Below are 19,655 nucleotides of genomic sequence, written 5' to 3'. Positions count from 1 at the left end.
GCAAGGGAGAGATAAGCAATTTGAACCCTGGGGATCCAAAGGTTAACACACATTACGACATTTTTATATCAACAATCAACCTGTATCTATTAACCATATAAATTTAACTTTGTTAAATCTTAATACTAACTGGATTAATTTTAATCAAATGAAGCTCTGAGACCCTTAACACAATTTGTAAAGTTCTATAAGCACAATGAGTGGGGGAGGGGAGGATTAGTTTCTAAATCGTACTCAGTGTTGCTTAATGTAACTTACAGATCTATGGAACCCCTTAAAAATATGATAACTAGATTGTTGTTGTTTAGTCGTGTCCGATAACTAGATACTAGCACACAAATTCTTCCCAAGGATTGGAATAAAATTTGGGGATTGTGAGCCTTAAAATCTCTTTTCTGCTGGTTGTAGTAACTGTAATGTGCTGCATGATTTTTAATTGTATTTTTACAAACACGCCACAGACCACCTAAATGAAACTCAGGGACCACTAGGGGCACTATAAGAGTTACTGGTGGGTGCACTGGTGCCCACGGGCACCAGGTTGACAGTCCTTGCAAGGAAGACAGGGCTTGCTTTGCAGTATAAATACACCTGCTCGTGTTTCTAAGTTGGTCTGAAATAAAATCAACAAATGGCTATCAAAAGTGCTAGGAACATGGAAAATGGATCTTGCCATGATTTCCCAAAGTTTCACGTTTCTCACAACCAAAACATCAATCAGGCACAAATAGCCATTCCATTCTTTTTCTAAAAGGCAGTTCAAAAGGGAAGGATAAAAGATTATTAGCACGACCCGTTTTCTTAGCTTCAATACAGCGAAGTGGCAATTCCATCTTTCTTGAACAAGCCAAAGAAACCCATAAAGAAGCAGAGCTCAGAACTGTCAAAAGCTGCGCAACCTGTAAATCAGAAAGAAGCATTTCCTCACATCTTCAGTTTTACAAGGACTCTTAAATCTTAAACGCAAAGAACCAGGATTTTGTGTGTAACCGAACAATTGATGAACATTAGACCTTGAGTGGCCGTTATAGAGAAAACGTTTTCTTACCTGTCTGACAAAGCCGTTCAGTTAATGCAGTTTAGTAAAGGTAAAGGGACCCCTGACCATTAGGTCCAGTCGTGACCAACTCTGGGGTTGCGGCGCTCATCTCGCTTTATTGGCCGAGGGAGCCAGCGTACATGTGGCCAGCATGACTAAGCCGCTTCTGGCGAACCAGAGCAGCGCACAGAAATGCCTTCCCGCCTATGTATCTACTTGCACTTTGACGTGCTTTCAAACTGCTAGGTTGGCAGGAGCAGGGACCGAGCAACAGGAGCTCACCCCGTCGCGGGGATTCAAACTGTCGACCTTCTGATCGGCAAGTCCTAGGTTCTGTGGTTTAACCCACAGCGCCACCCACAATGCCAGGATAATGTACATATCTTTTTATCAATGAGGAAAACACCATTCTCTTTCCATCAACAATAAATGCATGAATGTTGTGATACGCAGGGGAAGTTTTACAGGTTTTTAAAAGATGTTCTAAGTTTTGCCCCCAAAGTGTGTCCTTTTATTTAAAATGCATCTCTGGGTTATTTGTGGGGCCTGCCTGGTGTTTTTACATGAGCAGAATCTGTGCTTTTATTTAAAATGCATCTCTGGGTTATTTGGGGGGCATAGGAATTTGTTCATCCCCCCAAAAAATATATAGTCCGGTCCCCCACAAGGTCTGAGGGACAGTGGACCGGCCGGCCCCCTGCTGAAAAAGTTTACTGACCCCTGGTTTAAAGGTGAGGGTATGTTTAAACTCTGCTATGATATAGAACTTGCTAGCGCAAGTTAGGAAGGATATCATTAAACAATATATCCTCTCCTGCCTCCCTGAACATTCCCACAGAATTTTCATCAAATCAGCAAATCATATTTTAGATCCAGCTCCACTGCTGCTCTTCAATCACTGTGAGGAAAAAATATGCTGAGAACATCTAAAGCAAGCAAACTGGTAATAAAGATGAGCATAGCTCCAACAATGAATTCAAAGTCTGCTGAAATAACAAACCGAATGATTGCTCTGTTGCTAGGATGCTTCTCCAAGTTCTCATTTTGGCACCAGCCTTATTCATGAAACCTGTGTAATATAAATCAATAGTTGAGGCAGTTCTTATCCACAAAAGAACTCAAAATTAAAATCGATGGCACTGCAGCAATTGCATCTCCGGTAACAGTGGGTTTCCATTCTCCAATATACTGTCCATTTCTTGTATCAGTGTATATCTTAGCATTTTCAGATAGCTGGTGTCTTTTTTCCACTTTACATTCTGAGATATCTGTTTGTCTCTCTTCCACCCCGCCTTTGGTCTTCCCCGTGTTTTCTTCACTTAGCCATAATTCCAGGAGGCTTCAGAGGCATCCTAGACATATTACATCTGCATTGCCATTTAGTAATTGGTAGGGATAATTGCAGCCAAATGTGGAGATAATTACAGTCAAATGTGATGGATGCACATAACACTGATGCAAATGGTATTGGGAATGGGCCTATTCACCCATCTAACTTTGATGGGTTTAATATCCCCATATTTCCTCCCTTGGTGCAAAACTCGTTCAGTTTCCCTCTTCCTTCATTATAATAATATGTGCCCACAAACCATGCATATATATGTAACTTTCAACTCAGGATAATACTTCATGAATCCAATGGAGGGGATTGTAATCTGAGGAGCCTTATGCCACAACTCACTGTTTGTCACAGGACTCTTTGGTATCATAATATTAGCACACTTGTTACTAACCGAGTAACAAGTCAGAGTATAAGAATAGATGCAGCATCTTAAAACCCATCAGATGTTATACCTCCCACGCAACTAAGCTAAACTGTTCTTTTCTAATTAAGAATTTCCGCTATTTCTTTGTACCACCGTTATTTCAAAAGTGTCAGCTACAACAACATATTGCTACCCAAGCAATTTGTATTTTGTGTTGTTGTTGTTTTTGGTGGTGGTGGGAGCTCAATTTCCCCTTTTAAAACTCAAACTGAAGCAGGCTCTCACTATTCACTGAATGACCACCTGACTGATCACTTGCACTTAATGAGCTCCTTGGACTTTCCCATTTGTATAAATTGTCCATATATCATCACTGGCACTGTACCAGCCCCAGTGTTTGTAAAGTTGCTCTTGAGATGCCCTTAAGCTATTGGCTCCGGCCAGAGATGATATCTGACACTCTACTAAAGCACAAGTCCTTCTGACACCTGGAAGTTTGTCAGAAGGGTGTGGAGAAAGAAATAAATGTCTGCCAGGGGAGTTATTAAGGGACGCAGGTGGCGCTGTGGGTTAAACCAGAGAGCCTAGGGCTTGCTGATCAGAAGGTTGGCGGTTCGAATCCCTGGACGGGGTGAGCTCCCGTTGTTCGGTCCCTGCTCCTGCCAATCTAGCAGTTCGAAAGCATGTCAAAGTGCAAGTAGATAAATAGGTACCGCTCCAGCGGGAAGGTAAACGGCGTTTCCGTGCGCTGCTCTGGTTCGCCAGAAGCGGCTTAGTCATGCTGGCCACATAACCCAAAAGCTGTACGCCGGCTCCCTCGGCCAATAAAGCGAGATGAGCGCCACAACCCCAGAGTCGGTCACGACTGGACCTCATGGTCAGGGGTCCCTTGGGGAGTTATTGACACGCTTGCTTTGGCTATTCAGTTGCAGGCCCCAATAAACCTGCACCAGTCTTGTCTTTCCTCTTCTGCTTCCTTCACCCCTTCTTCCACTTGCCACTGGCACTGGTCTAGGTTTGTGGTCATCTGGAACCAGTACTATTTTTAGAGAAAAAGAGGTGCTGGGACTCACCACGAACCCTTGTCCTCTTATTATGGCCATGGTCCCACCTGAAAGGTGCCGAAACCAAGTTTCGGCAGGAGAAAATCCCTGTCTGGAACACACTGACCATTTCTGAAGCATCGCTAACCCTAAGGACCTTTTCTGGTTGGTACTCCTCTCGGTACTACAGCTAGCTAAACAGAGAGCCACTACGAAGTCAAAGGAAAGCTACCTGGCAGGGCCCAATTTTCCCCCTAAAAGAACATTTAAGCCATGGCTAGGAAGAAGGTAGATCTATTGGTAGATCTCAGAGTGATTAGCAGTATATCAGCAAGCATTTCTGATTCCTAGTTGTTTAACCACAGCAATTGCAAACCATCTTTCCCCACCTAAATTAGACAGCTGTAAGGAAAGGAGGGGGCACAGGTGGCTCTGTGGGCTAAACCACAGAGCCTAGGACTTGCCGATCAGAAGGTCAGTGGTTTGAATCCCCGCAACGGGGTGAGCTCCCGTTGCTCGGTCCCTGCTCCTGCCAACCTAGCAGTTCGAAAGCACGTCAAAGTGCAAGTAGATAAATAGGTACTGCTCCAGCGGGAAGGTAAACGGCGTTTCCGTGGGCTGCTCTGGTTCGCTAGAAGCGGCTTAGTCATGCTGGCCACATGACCCGGAAGCTGTACGCCGGCTCCCTCGGCCAATAAAGCGTGATGAGCGCCGCACCCCCAGAGTCGGTCACAACTGGACCTAATGGTCAGGGTCCCTTTACCCTTTACCTTTAAGGAAAGGAGAGCTAACACCAGGAGTGGACCTTTGTGTGCAAGGATCATTAATTTGACTGAAAATAAACTCCTAGGCTCAGAATGTGCTCAGAGGCATCATATGCTTTCATTGAAAGGACATGTATTTTAGATCTGGCTCTGATGACCAGAACTTGGGGTTCTAGTAAAATACAAAGTAGACCCAACACAGCTATACTCTGCATCCCACTCTGCTTTAAGTTATGATGTAATTGTACTTTGCCAATGAATGGGCTTGTGACCCCAATGTCTCCCTGTTTCTACATGCTTCTTACTTGATGCTTTTTGCTTTTTTTGAAAATATAAGCCCTATGTTTCTTTCCTCATATAAGAAGCTTACTTGCTTTGCAAAATGACTCTAATATTGCAAGACATTGAAAGAACAAGGTCAACTAGTCTGAAGCCCCGACAGCTTGCTAATTCTTCCTGCATCCCCAATTAGTGAATAGAAGATGCATTTCTATTCACTAGCATAATACCCATCACGAGCCTCTCACTGGCCTTCAGCAGAAGACTGGGGGGATGGCATTAAAGCCAGGAGAACAATAATTTCATTGGACTCAGACATTCTTCATGTAGCAAGATAACACTGACAGGGAAATGAAACATTCTGTATGGGACAAATTTATAACTTTGCTTAAATATATCAGTTGTTATGGCATTGTTCAGTGTTGTTGTTGTTGTTTAGTCGTTTAGTCATGTCCGACTCTTTGTGACCCCATGGACCAGAGCACCCCAGGCACTCCTGTCTTCCACTGCCACCCGCAGTTTGGTCAAACTCATGCTGGTAGCTTCGAGAACACTGTCCAACCATCTCATCCTCTGTCGTCCCCTTCTCCTTGTGCCCTCCATCTTTCCCAACATCAGGGTCTTTTCCATGGAGTCTTCTCTTCTCATGAGGTGGCCAAAGTCTTGGAGTCTCAGCTTCAGGATCTGTCCTTCCAGTCAGCACTCAGGGCTGATTTCCTTAAGAATGGATAGGTTTGATCTTCTTGCAGTCCATGGGACTCTCAAGAGTCTCCTCCAGCACCATAATTCAAAAGCATCAATTCTTTGGCAATCAGCCTTCTTTATAGTCCAGCTCTCACTTCCATACATCACTACTGGGAAAACCATAGCTTTAACTATACGGACCTTTGTTGGCAGGGTCATGTCTCTGCTTTTTAAGATGCTGGCTAGGTTTGTCATTGCTTTTCTCCCAAGAAGCAGGCATCTTTTAATTTCATGGCTGCTGTCACCATCTGCAGTGATCATGGAGCCCAAGAAAGTAAAATCTCTCACTGCCTCCATTCCGGGCCCAATTCAAAGTGATGGTTTTGACCTATAAAGCCTTAACCGGCTCAGGACTGCAATACCTCAAGGGCTGCCTCTTTCTGTATGAACCTGCCCAGACCCTGAGACCATCTTCTGAGGCGCTTCTTTGTGTGCCTCCTCCTCAAGAGGTCTGGAGGGTGGCAACACGAGAAGAGGCCTTCTCTGCAGTGGCTCCCCGTCTGTGGAATGCTCTCCCCAGGGAAGTTCACCTGACACCTTCATTATACACCTTTAGGTGCCAGGCAAAAACATTCCTTTTTAACCAGGCCTTGGGTTGACCTGATCAACATCCCATACACTTTTAAAATGTGGCTCTTTTTTGGAGGGAGTGTATTATTGGGTTATTGCTTTTATTTTTATTTTAAATACTGTTATCTTTTTATATGAACCGCCGGGCAGAATAATAATAATAATAATAATAATAATAATAATAATAATAATGTGTAGTATGTGTAGAAATAGCCAATTAGGATGGTTTAAGCTTAAGATTGTGTGAGATCATGACGGTGGTGAGGACCACCATGCTCTCATGAGAAAAAAACAGGAAGTCCCGGTTTTACTGGGATAGTTGAGGGGTATGAGATGGCCACATTATTTGTCTCCCTACGTTTTATTCTGGTTAGTTGAAAAATACTATCAAGAGCAAGTGTCATACATCTCAACAGTATGTGCTTTCCCATGTACTTTGCCCTGAACGACAATGTCTTTTTCTTTGTTAATTACTTAGTGCCTTGGCACATTCTGAAAGCAAGTATTTTATCAACATGACAATCTGTGGGTGTCTTGCTGTCAGGTTCAGGTTTTGCTTTCCATCTTTAAATGGAAGGTTTCAATTTGTGCTAAAACCGAGCGTCGTCCTTCATGTGATCTCTTAGCTGCTTCGTTAAGCTTTCCCTATGAATGAATGTTTCATCTCGGCAAGATACATCAGCATCAGTCCCTCTGTTTGCAAACTCCGGTAGTGAGTACCAACAGATAATAAAACATATGGCAGAATAGATCCTGAAGTTTACAACACAGTTTGGTGTGTATGATTTTTGCTCTATACTTTCTTTTCTGCCTTTCTCCTTTTTAGTTTAACTAGCTATGTTAGGTAATTTAAAAATGAAAACTACAATGAAAAGCACTTTGTTTGTGTATACAGATGCACAAAAAACAAATGTTTCAGGATCAACTATTGAGGGTTTTTAGAGTTTTTTTCAACTCATGTTGTTGCATCAAGGCTTAATTTATTACAGCATTTGTATTCTTCATATACAGTGGTGCCTCGCAAGACGAAATTAATTCGTTCTGCGAGTTTTTTCGTTCTACGAGTTTTTTCGTCTTGCGAAGCACCGCTGTGTATTGACGGTTTCCCATAGGAATGCATTGGCGGCTTTTAAAAAAAGGCGCAAGACGTTCCGTCTTGCGAAGCAAGCCCATAGGGAAATCCGTCTTGCGAAGCAACTCAGAAAACGGAAAACTCTTTCGTCTTGCGAGTTTTTCGTCTTCCGAGGCATTCGTCTTGCAAGGTACCACTGTATAAGCATATATATTTTTCAGTGTTGAGGGCTAAGGATTTGCATAAGCCTCGGATTTTCATCCTGTGTGAAACATGTGCTGCTCTTGGAAGAAAGATAATAAATACATTTGACATAAAAAAGAAAAAAGAAAACTACAAATCACTGCAAACCCAAATCACTGAAATGGTTACAATATTATTTACCTGTGTTTGCTGGTCTAAACGCTACTTTCAACTGTAAAATAAACTGTAACCGCAACTGTTCCACCACTTTCTGATGATCTCCTTTTTATTATTATTATTTTATTTTGCTTGCTTACTGGCAGGAACCCTGAGCCCTCCTACTAGGATAAAGGTTATACAGCACAACACTTGGTTGTAGGTTCCACCCTTCTTAATGACAAATAGACCATCAAGGAACAAAACCCACCCATTCATATTTGGGCAAAGGGTAAACTCCAAGGTATAAGACAAGGAAACAAGATATTTAAGCACCATGTTTCGCAGGTTTTTATGAACTCGTCAAATTATTATTTATTTAAAGTCTTTCTAGCCAGCTTTTTCATATATTTTTTAAAAGGCTCAAAGCTGCTTACAATCTAATCAAAACAAAACAATCAAAATTCAAAATAGGAAACAAGCAAGTAGATAAGAGGACACAGACAACGCATATCAGGGTAGGGTTGCCATATTTCAAACCCTGGAAATCCAGACAGTTGTTGAGCTTTTTTTGGGCAAAGTTGGTGAGCTATGAGCTATTTTTAGGTTGCCATGCGTCCCTATATATACATAGGGGGGGGGAGGGGAATCATCTCTGCATAGTGTAGGGAAGTCATCAGAGAGGGAACAAGAGCTGGTTAGGGATTCCATTTTGACTTGGTTCCTCCATTTCTATATAAATTCACCGGCTGATTTGGTTTCATAAATAAAAGAATGTGAAAACAGATAACAGATGGATGTGCTCTCCCCGCAGCTACAAGATAGACTTTAAAAAGGTGAGGAGACTCACATTTTGTTCTTTTTCCATTTCAGTGGCATAGCACAGTTTCGTCACACAACAAAGCCTCCAATTTCTCAGTTGCCTTGTTCCCATCGCTCATATTGGTGTCTTCTCCTGACCAGGTGAAGCAATCTAGTAAGGGGTCACAATGTCACACAACTGCATGCTTGCCTTCCTGCTTACTTCCAAAAGTGTAAAATAGAAATGCAGTCTAGGAAACCACTATCTATAAAGTATCTGTAAATAGTGGTTAGTTCTTATTGCATAAAATAAAGTGAGGATACTCAAAATACTTATCTGCTTTATGCTTATAATTTCACACAGTGCTCCATTAGAGTGCAAGATTAACCTATAATATAGAGCTTTGCCTAATGAGGCTATGGAAAGAGGCAGTGGAGGGATCCCATCTGGCAAGAAACAGATTACCTTTTTTTTTTTGCATAGTTTTGCAAAGCAGCCATCTGATTTCTCAGGATATAGAGTAAAAAAAATATATGTTGGTGTCAGATTTTTATTATTATTTTTGCCCCCGCTTAGGAAGTCTGGGTTACAAATGGAGGACTCAAGTTTAATCCTCATGTAAATTGAGGAGAATTCTGAGGTTAATAGCTGATTGCATTTCTTAATGACACAGACTGGGATCATCATCATTATTTTGTTCAGTTCTGTTTGACTGGAGATGAAGGGATGGAACTCTACCACAAAATGCAGTTGTCCAATCAGTGATACAAAAGTTTACTTGGGAGCCATACCTCTGAATAAGGAATAAATAAAAAAATAATAAAAAAAAATGGAAATGGGTAATGCCACTGTAGCAGTATGTGGAAGTCTTTCCAGTGACTGAAAAACTTCATTTTAAAAAGGACAAATATCTTTACAGGTTACTGGGGTGGAGAGGAAAATAAGCTACTACCAGACAGCTATTTCTTTTATAGACACATTCCAGCGGGATGAGGTGGGGAGGGTTAGGGTTTGTGGTTTTCTTTTTGGTTCTTGTTTGTATTATGTATTTTGTGTTTTTATCTTCTATTTTTATGTTATGTACTTGAGATCTACAGAGATGAAGGGTGGTATACAAATTTAATTTGTTGTTGTAATTTAAGTATATGTGATGGGATGAAGAGCTGCTTGTGTGTAAACTGCAAATCCCTCAGAGTTTGAACAGTTTCTCAAACCTCTGCCTGTGACGGAGCCCCTCCAGCATGGCTGCGTCAGTCGCTAGCAGAATCCGAAAGTGGTTGCTTTCGGAAACGTTTCCAACATAAAAGCTCCTTAACGGAAACACGTCTTCTGGACTCTCTGCGTGACAGTTTCCGGCGAGGAACGGGTGTCCCTATAGGAGGACCTGAGACATCCCCACTGTTTTCGCTGGAAACGTCTCTGAGCCATTCCTCCGACTCTCCTTCCCTTGACATTCCTGTTCGCCCCCTACTGGTTCCCTCTTCAGGTGTTACGTCTCTCTCTACTTCAGAGAGCCTTGGCACCTCTTGTGCTGCCGATGGCAGTTCCCTGACATCCACCTCCCCTCCAGGGCCCCCTTCACCCCCTCCCGTCTCCTCCCCTTCGGGTTGGGAGGAGGCAAAACCCCGGAAAGAACCTTCCTCATCGTCTGAAGTTTCGAACACCTTTCCCCACTTGTTGCGGTTCCTAGTCTCTCGGTACTCCTCGTCGTCTGAGTCCGTTCCTTCTTCCAACTCCGACTCCGCGAATCCTTCCAGTTCCTCTTCCTCGTCTGTGGTGCCGAAATACTCCCTCCTAAACCTTGCTGCCGGCTGTGGTTTCCTCGGGAATCTTTGGTGGAACGTTTCTGTTAAAACCTCGTCATTGACCTCCTCTGCTGTCACCCAAGTGTTTTCCGACTCCGGTTCCCCTTCCCACGCCACTAAATACTCCACCTGATTGCCCTTCCACCTGGAATCGAGGATTTCCGCTACATGGTTACTGCTCTCCCTCTCTTCCAAGACTGGTCCCCTGTTGTACTCCCCTTCTCCTCCCCCCTTGTACGGTGACAGTAACGACCTGTGGAACACTGGGTGCAATTTCATGTGGTTGGGTAACCGGAGTTTGAAAGCCACTGGGTTGACCTGCTGAATGACCTCAAAGGGTCCCAATCTCTTGGGTCTTAATTTCTTACAACCCCCTTTGAACGGCAACCCTTGGGTGGACAACCACACCTGATCCCCCACCCTTACTGTTTCACCTTCCCTCCTGTTCTTGTCTGCCTGCTTCTTATATTGTGCCTTGGCCCTTTCTAAGTTGAGCTGAAGCTGACGATGGATCGCCTCCATCTCTTCTACAAAATGTTCGGCCGCTGGGACGCTCTATCTCTCGCCTCCCTCCCCCGGGAATGCCCTGGGGTGACACCCGTAATTGGCCAAAAAGGGGCTCATCCCTGTGGATACATGCTCCGCATTGTTGTAGGCAAATTCTGCCAGCGCCAGCTTTTCGACCCAATCATTCTCTCTGTCATTGACATAACACCTCAGATATTGTTGGAGGATGCTATTTGCTCTTTCCGCCTGCCCGTTGGTTTCAGGGTGCCGGGCCGTCGAGAAATTGACTTCCACGTGCAGCAAGCTCATGAGCTTCCTCCAGAACCTGGAAGTAAATTGTTTCCCGCGGTCTGAGATAACCCTCAAGGGGGCGCCATGCAGCCGGAAGATGTGTTCTACAAACAACTTCGCTGTTTCTTCCGCTGTGACTGCATGTGAACATGCTACAAAGTGGCACATCTTAGTCAACAGGTCCACTACTACCATGATGGCCGTTTTCCCTTTGGATTTGGGCAGATCCGTCATAAAATCTATTGATACCGCCTCCCAAGGCCGTTCTGGCGTGGGTAGTGGTTCTAATAACCCTGCCGGCGCCCTTCTTTCCCCCTTGGCCCTCTGGCATTGGTCACACCCTCTTACATACTCCTTTACATCTTCCCTCACCTTGGGCCACCAAAATTCCCTGGTGACCATCCACATGGTCTTGTGTTGTCCAAAATGTCCCGCCGTGGGACTATCATGCAACTGCTTGAGTACCCTCCCTCTCAATTCACCTTCTGGTATATACAGTGCCCCTTTGTAATACAATGCCCCATTTCTTTCTTCAAAACCCTCCGGGCTCTCACCCTCTCCCCTGAGACCTCTGAGCTTATTTTGGGCATATTCGTCATTTTCCGTTTCTTCTACCAGTTCTCGTCTCCCCACCAGCGCCGCCCCACACACCCAGCGGTCCTCAGGAATGACATGTCTTTCTTCTATTGCCCCCTCCCCCTCCAAGTACTCTGGTTTGCGTGAGAGAGCGTCCGCCCTGACGTTCTCTGGGCCTGGTACATAACAAATCTCGAAGTGGAATTTGGAAAATTCCTGTGCCCATCTCACTTGTCGTTGGTTGAGTACTCGAGCTGTTCTCCAATACTCCAAATTCTTGTGGTCGGTGCACACTTGCACCTTGTGTTGTGCCCCAATCAATAAATGTCTCCACCTCCGGAACGCTTCGTGAATGGCGAGTAGTTCCCTGTCATACACCGTGTAGTTCCGCTCGGACTTATTCAGCTTCCTCGAGAAAAAGGCACACGGTCTCCACTCCGACGTATTTCTTCCCGGCTGAAGAAGCACCGCCCCCACCGCTCTGTCTGACGCGTCTGTCTCCACTCTCATGGGCTTCTGTAGGTCCACATGCAGAAGTTGTTCTTCCGAAGCGAAAGCCCTTTTCAGTTCTTCAAAAGCTCTCTCCACCTCCGCCGTCCAAACAAATTTCTTCTTGCTACTGAGGCAGTCGGTGATGGGCGCTGTCAAGTGTGCAAAATTCTTGATGAACTTCCGATAAAAGTTCCCAAACCCCAGGAACCTTTGCACATCCTTCTTGGTCTTCGGTGTCTTCCATTCCAGCACCGCCTGGACCTTGCCTGGATCCATGGCCAATCCTTTGTCTGACAAGCGGTACCCCAGGAATTCCACCTCCTTGGCATGAAACTGGCACTTCTCCAGTTTCACCCACAGCTGATTGGCTTGCAGCCGGCCCAACACTTCTCTCACGTCCCTCACATGCTGCTCTTCATCTTCCGAATACACCAACACGTCATCCAAAAAGGCCACACAATTCTTGTAGAGCAAAGGTCCCAAGACGTGGTTGATAAAACTTTGAAAACATGCGGAGCCGGCTTGGAGACCGAAGGGCATTACGAGGTATTCAAATGCTCCCAAAGGGGTGAACATGGTGGTCTTCCATTCATCCCCCTTCCTTATCCGTATCAGATTGTACGCCCCCCGCAGGTCCAGTTTTGTAAAAATCTTCCCCTTCCTTACCCTGGTCAGAATGTCATCAATTCGGGGCATAGGAAAAGCCAGGGGTTCCGACACGGCATTTAGGGATCTGAAGTCCACTACAAGCCTCGGCTTATCTGTGTTTTTTTTGTCCACAAAAAACACTGGGCTGCCCCCCACCGCTCGGGACTCTCTGATGAAACCCCTCTTCAGGTTTTTGTCAATGAACTCCCTCAGCTCCTGCATTTCCCTGTCTGACATGGCGTACAGCTTGCCCACTGGGAGTTGAGCCCCAGGGAGTAGGTTGATTTGACAGTCAAAGGGTCTATGCGGCGGCAGTTTGTCCGCTTCCCTTTCGCTAAATACGTTGCTCAGATCTGCATATTGCGGAGGCACCTCCCCTTGCTTCATTACCTCCATCCCAGCTAGGGTGAGCTTGGCTCCCCCTGGATCCTTTCCCTGCTTGCAGTGTTCTAGGCAATGCGCTGACCCAAAGGAGACCACCCTCTGGTGCCAGCCCACTAGAGGATCGTGTAGTGCCAGCCAGCTCATCCCCAAAATTATGGGAGCTCCTCCCAAGGTGGCCACATTAAACGCTATCTGCTCGGTGTGCCTTGCCACCCTCATTGTCATGGGGACTGTCTGTTGGTTCACTTCTCCTCCCAACAACTCTCTGCCGTCAATCGTGGTTACCTGCAGGGGTTTACTTAAGGGGAGGGTTTGTATCTGGTGCTCAGCTGCGAACTCCTTACTCATGAAATTACAGGAGCTGCCTGAATCCAGAAGGGCCTTGATCTGTAGAGGATGTCCGTTTGGCAGCTCTAGCAACACCTCTATCACTAGAGCAGGTCTGGGAGGTTCTGCTGCGGGCACTCTCACTGCTTTTGAGCCTGGCTGCTGTGCCCCGACGGCAGCCAGGCGTTGGCTTTTACTTGCTCCGTGCTTTCCTCCTCCTCTCCCCCAACAGCTCCTGCCATGCCTTGCCATTCCTTTCTCCGTGGACAGACTCTGGCAAAGTGTCCTGGCTGTTGGCAGAGATAACATTTCTTCCCGCCCTTTCCCTCCTTCTTCCGCCCTTCACCGATGTTTGAAACTGCGCGCGCACGCGCTGTTCCCACTTCCATCGGCTCTGCCGGCGGGAAAGGCTGCTCTGGAATGTCTGGAATGCGGAGCTCCCTCCAACGTTCTCCTTTCCCCTCCCGCTTCTCCAAAGCCCTCGCTTCCTGGCGCGCTCCTATGGCCAGCGCGGCTTTAGTCAGCTGGTCCATAGACTCCGCTCTGGGGGTCCGGGAAAGTTCATCTTTCAAGGACGAAGACAGACCTTCTTCGAAAAGCATCTGAATGGGCTCAGCAGACAAGTCCCACCCCAATCTATGAATCAGCATAGTGAACTCAGTCCAGTACTCACGGACAGTCCTGTTTCCCTGTCTGCAAGCCATTAACTGCCTTCGCACCCCTCCCTGCTCAATGTCGCTGGAAAACATCAGGTCCATGGCACGAAAAAACTTCCTTGTGTCCTTTAGGATCTCATTATTTGCTGCCATCAAGGGTCTAACCCAGTCCTTCGCCCCTGATTCGAGATGGCTAATTACAAAAGCCACTCGCGATTCCTCATCAGGGAAGTCATCAAATTGCAGATTGAGAGCGTATTGCATCTCTGTCCTAAAGGCATGATAGTTTCTGGGGTCCCCCCCAAATTTCTGCACCAATCCTGGCATCTTTCTGTTGAGTGGGGTGGCTTTCTCCTTCCCCCTTTCTGCATCCTGAGCCCTCCTCTCTTCCAGCCTCGCCGTCTGCAAGGCAAGCTGGATTTCCAACGTCCTATACCTTTCCTCCAGGCTTGGACCTCCTCCAGCTGCCCCTCCAGTTCCGGCTGGTTCGCTCATGATGCCTCTCCCTGGCACAAGCTAGCTTTCGGCGACTTTCGGATTGCTGTGATGGGATGAAGAGCTGCTTGTGTGTAAACTGCAAATCCCTCAGAGTTTGAACAGTTTCTCAAACCTCTGCCTGTGACGGAGCCCCTCCAGCATGGCTGCGTCAGTCGCTAGCAGAATCCGAAAGTGGTTGCTTTCGGAAACGTTTCCAACATAAAAGCTCCTTAACGGAAACACGTCTTCTGGACTCTCTGCGTGACAGTTTCCGGCGAGGAACGGGTGTCCCTATAGGAGGACCTGAGACATCCCCACTGTTTTCGCTGGAAACGTCTCTGAGCCATTCCTCCGACTCTCCTTCCCTTGACATTCCTGTTCGCCCCCTACTGGTTCCCTCTTCAGGTGTTACGTCTCTCTCTACTTCAGAGAGCCTTGGCACCTCTTGTGCTGCCGATGGCAGTTCCCTGACATATATGTTTCTTGTTTTTTAAAAAAAACCCATTTGAAATAGTAGAGGCAAAGGTAAATAATATTTTAAGTTTGGTAACATCTGCTTTTTATGTCCTTTCGGAAATCAAATTTTCATTATATTTTGGAGAATTTGCAACATGAACCTCCTGTTCCGCAACATTTGCATTTTAAGTCCTGTAAGAAGAGTATAAGGGTTTTTAAATCTATTTTTATTGAATTTTATCTATATAACCCAAAGGACAAAATAGAACCTCATGAGACAAACAAATAAAAACTAAACCCAACCAAGGCTGGCATGAGATGTTACATTCAGAAAAAATATATATAAAGCCGGATATTTATAATGAGATGCAGACAGGTAAGTGGAAAGTACCATCATAAGGAATGAGAGAAAAATAGGTCCATGGCTTGCAAGATACAGTGGTACCTCGGGTTACATATGCTTCAGGTTACATACACTTCAGGTCACAGACTCCACTAACCCAGAAATATTACCTCGGGTTAAGAACTTTGCTTCAGGATGAGAACAGAAATCGTGCAGCGGCGGCACAGCGGCAGCAGCAGGAGGCCACATTAGCTAAAGTGGTGCTTCAGGTTAAGAACAGTTTCAGGTTAAGAACGGACCTCTGGAACAAATTAAGTACGTAACCAGAGGTACCACTGTATACAGAAACATAAGCCTGTAACTGAAACAATCAGAAGCAGAAAGAGTACCAAGAACAGAAAGGCTTTATTTTACATCAAGTGAAATGTTGAACCAGTTAGATGTTAAAAAAGGTAAAGGGACCCCTGACCATTAGGTCCAGTCGTGGCTGACTCTGGGGTTGCGGCCCTCATCTCGCTTTACTGGCCGAGGGAGCCGGCGTACAGCTTCCGGGTCATGTGCCAGCATGACTAAGCCGCTTCTGGCGAACCAGAGCAGCACACGGAAACGCCGTTTACCTTCCCGCCAGAGCAGTACCTATTTATCTACTTGCACTTTGACATGCTTTTGAACTGCTAGGTTGGCAGGGGCAGGGACTAAGCAACGGGAGCTCACCCCGTCGCAGGGATTCGAACCGCCAACCTTCTGATCGGCCACAGTGCCATCTGCGTCCCTTGGTTAGATGTTACTGTATTTTTTGCTCTATAAGACTCACTTTTTCCCTCCTAAAAAGTAAGGGGAAATGTGTGTGCGTCTTATGGAGCGAATGCAGGCTGCACAGCTATCCCAGAAGCCAGAATAGCAAGAGGGATCACTGCTTTCACTGCGCAGCCATCCCTCTTGTTGTTCTGGCTTCTGAGATTCAGAATATTTTTTTTTCTTGTTTTCCTCCTCGACAAACTAGGTGCGTCTTATGGTCTGGTGCGTCTTATAGAGCGAAAAATACGGTACTTATCCCAAATTTGTTGAAGGACTTGCAGAAGAGACAAATTCCCTTTTTCTATAAGTAAAGCATATGTGATGAACTATATTCACCACTAAGAATTCAAAGCTGAGCTTGGAAATGTCAGACATCATATTTGCTTGTGGAAATTATTTGGTTGGGTGGGTGATTGATTATTTAAGATGGAAGCGGGAATTATTTCTGCAAAAGAGAGGGAGCGGACATCACCTTCTACTATTTGAAAAGGATGGTGTTATTGATGATGTGGCAGAAAATAAGGAGCCCTCACCCGAATTCTGGATTGGTAGCAGCTGCGGCCGGATGGAGCTCCCCCGGGGCACAGAGAAAACAATTTTCTCTTGCAGCTGGACATTGGAATCTACCTCGGCCAGCCTTGTGGCATTGCCCATCAAAAATCCTTATCTGAACCAGCCAATCATGGCTTTTGTTTGGTGGGTGGGGCAAGCACAGCGGATCAAAGTGTATCAAATGCTTGGAGTGAGAGCTTAAAAAAGGAGGATTTGATTCTTAAAATGGCAGCGTTTAAATTCTTAATTACCAAGAAAAATAAACATTGTCTTCATTTACTCAAGCCCCTTTTCCATAATCAGGTTTGCCTTTGCATTAAGTCATTAATGCCTTAAGATAAAAAGCAATCCCTTTGGCATCCTGATATGTTTCCTCTGCAGAGCGATAAGCGCCACTCCTCTTCCATTCAGCAATTTGTTTGTTTCATTCATTATTTGTCAGCTGTACAGAGAATGTTTGAAGCACAATCCTAAGCATGTTTACTCAGAAGCAAGTCCCATTGTATCTGACTGGGCTTCCTCCCAGGGATGTATGCAAAGGATTTCAGCCTAAGAAGGCGTAAAAGGAAATCATTTATTTTTCTAGACTCCTGTTATTTCATCAGCATGGGAGTTATCAAAAGGGGCAGAGATAAGAAGCATTTAGTGTGTGTGTTTGTGTGTGTGTGTGTGTGTGTGTGTGTGTGTGTGTGTAGTGTGTGTGTATAGTGTGTGTGTATATATATATGTGTGTGTGTATATATATGTGTATATATATAAATATACACTATACATATACATATACATACATATATATAAAAGAACTGGCGTAACATAACAATCTTGTGTTACAGCTAGAACAAGGTAGGAGATTATATTTACAGGATTTATTCTTTGTGTAGCTTCCATGGTGCTTCCATGGGCTTCCATGGTGACCATTTTGGGCACAGTCCAGTCCTTTTGTTCTGGAGCTGCGAAGCCCAGGTGACATCTGCATGCAGACTCGGTGCTGCTGGCAGGTAGGGATGCTGGAGAGATTTGATTCTGTTGACATTTAGAGGCAAATCTAGTTCATTTGGCAGAACCGAAATGCAGCCACCTTTTGCACTTCTCTGAATATTGCAGGATTCATCCGAGTCCTGGGCCAGCTTGGGCTTATTTGGAGTAATTTGGGCATCGGTCAAGGTGAGACAGCCACGGATCACTATGGTTCAGGTTTGATGGCTCAAAGCAATCTGTGGTGGTTGGGGCAGGGCCTCAAGCAGAAAGGAGAAGCAGGAGTCAGACGTGAAGCCTTCCACAAAGGCCAAGACCTACCAGACCAGCAGTTGCACCTGACCCCTCATCTTGCAGGATCAGAGAGTGGAGGGCATTGCTCCAGCAGGACGCAGGCGCTGCTTTGAAAGTGGCTTTCCTGCAGAGAAGCCACTTGTGAAGAGCACCCTGCAGAATTGAACTGCCTGCTCCTGGTGATGGAAGGAGAGGTTTTCCTCTCCCGAGTGCTCCCCTGTTATGTACTGAGCTGAATCCTAGAACAATAGGATCCAGAATGCAGCAGTCTGATTGGTCCGCAGGAGCCACCCAATCCAACTCCAGGTGGAAGTGAATCAGGGACCTGATTGGCCTGCAGGAGCAGCCAATCAGGCTCCTGGATGAAATGAATCAGCAACTTGATTGGCCTGCAGGAGCAGCCAATCAGGCTTCTGGAGGAGGTGAATCCACAACCTGATTGGCCTACAGAAGCAGCCCGGAATTAGCCAGTCACGCGGGGCCCATTGTGTAAATAATGTATATATAGCTAGATGTTTTGGGGAAAGTTTTATTCATTGCTACTATGAGCTGAATAAAGAGAATGAAATTCACACTCGATTCCGAGTATATTTCATCCCCCTTCCAACAGGAGCAGCTCACAGTGACAAATACAAATGCAGGAACGAAGCAAATAATGCCTTTTGCCTTTGACAGCTGTGTGGCTGGCACAAATTAAGCAGGGTGTTTTCTAACACTGAAATGCAATTTGTGGGAGAGCGTCATCTGTTGACTATCTGTCATCTGATTACTTGTGTGTGACACCTGATTTATTTTTGGACCCTAAGCTTCAGCACAGCAGCTTATAGTGTTCTGAACACTGAAATTCACCCACCTAAGGATGAACTGTTTATGAACTGAAAAGTTCATTTGTACGAACTGGCACTGAACTACCTTGTTTTGTAGAAGTACAAACTTCATCTGGAACTAGTTCCTTGATTTGGACAGATTGAACTTTTCAGGTACTGGCCACAGGGGAGACCTCTCATATTACAAAAGATTCCTAGAGGGTTGGTGCAGAAAGGTTTTAAATATCACTTGGAGACTATATAAAGGAAACAAAAATTAACAGGACACCAACATAACTACAGAAAGTGATCACTGACAGGCATTTGTTATGAAGTTTGTATCTACAGAGCTACCCATAAGTATGGATAATCTATGTCAGATGGATTTGCAAATGAAATAATTTTTTGCCAAACGAGGACAAAAGCACCTGGTCTGCACATGCCCCTTATTAGTTTCAGGCTAGTCCTGGATTTCTGTCTCCAAAAGCATAAGAATTTCCATTTACAGTGGTGCCTCGCAAGACGAAAAGAATCCGTTCCGCAAGTCTCTTCGTCTTGCGGTTTTTTCGTCTTGCGAAGCAAGCCCATTAGCGGATTAGCGCTATTAGCGGCTATTAGCGGCTATTAAAGGCTTAAGGGATTAGCGGATTAGCTGCTAAAAGGCTATTAGGCTTAGCAGGATTAGTGGATCAGCTGATAAGCGGCTTAGCGATCAGCTGTTAAGCGGCTTAGGGGCTTGGGAAAAAGGGGAGGAGGGGGAAAAACGCCGCAGGAACTCGCAAGACATTTTCGTCTTGCGAAGCAAGCCCATAGCAAATTCATTTTGCGAAGCACCTCCAAAACGGAAAACCCTTTCGTCTAGCGGGTTTTCCGTCTTGCGAGGCATTCGTCTTGCGGGGCACCACTGTAT

General features: G+C 45.4%; 1 long non-coding RNA gene across 1 annotated transcript; it reads right to left on the bottom strand.

Moving 5' to 3' along the window:
* Positions 1–325: 325 nt before the first annotated feature.
* LOC310660533 lies at positions 326–19,137 on the bottom strand. The gene is made up of 3 exons (XR_014503487.1): positions 18,852–19,137; positions 8,407–8,529; positions 326–899 (listed from the first exon to the last, which is right to left on the bottom strand). It is a non-coding gene; the product is annotated as an uncharacterized lncRNA (long non-coding RNA).
* Between the last annotated feature and the right edge of the window lie 518 nt (positions 19,138–19,655).

The sequence above is a fragment of the Podarcis tiliguerta genome, assembly GCF_965153285.1.
Source record: "Podarcis tiliguerta genome assembly, chromosome: 12".
Lineage (NCBI taxonomy): Eukaryota > Metazoa > Chordata > Lepidosauria > Squamata > Lacertidae > Podarcis > Podarcis tiliguerta.
This window is presented reverse-complemented; position numbering and strand designations above follow the sequence as displayed.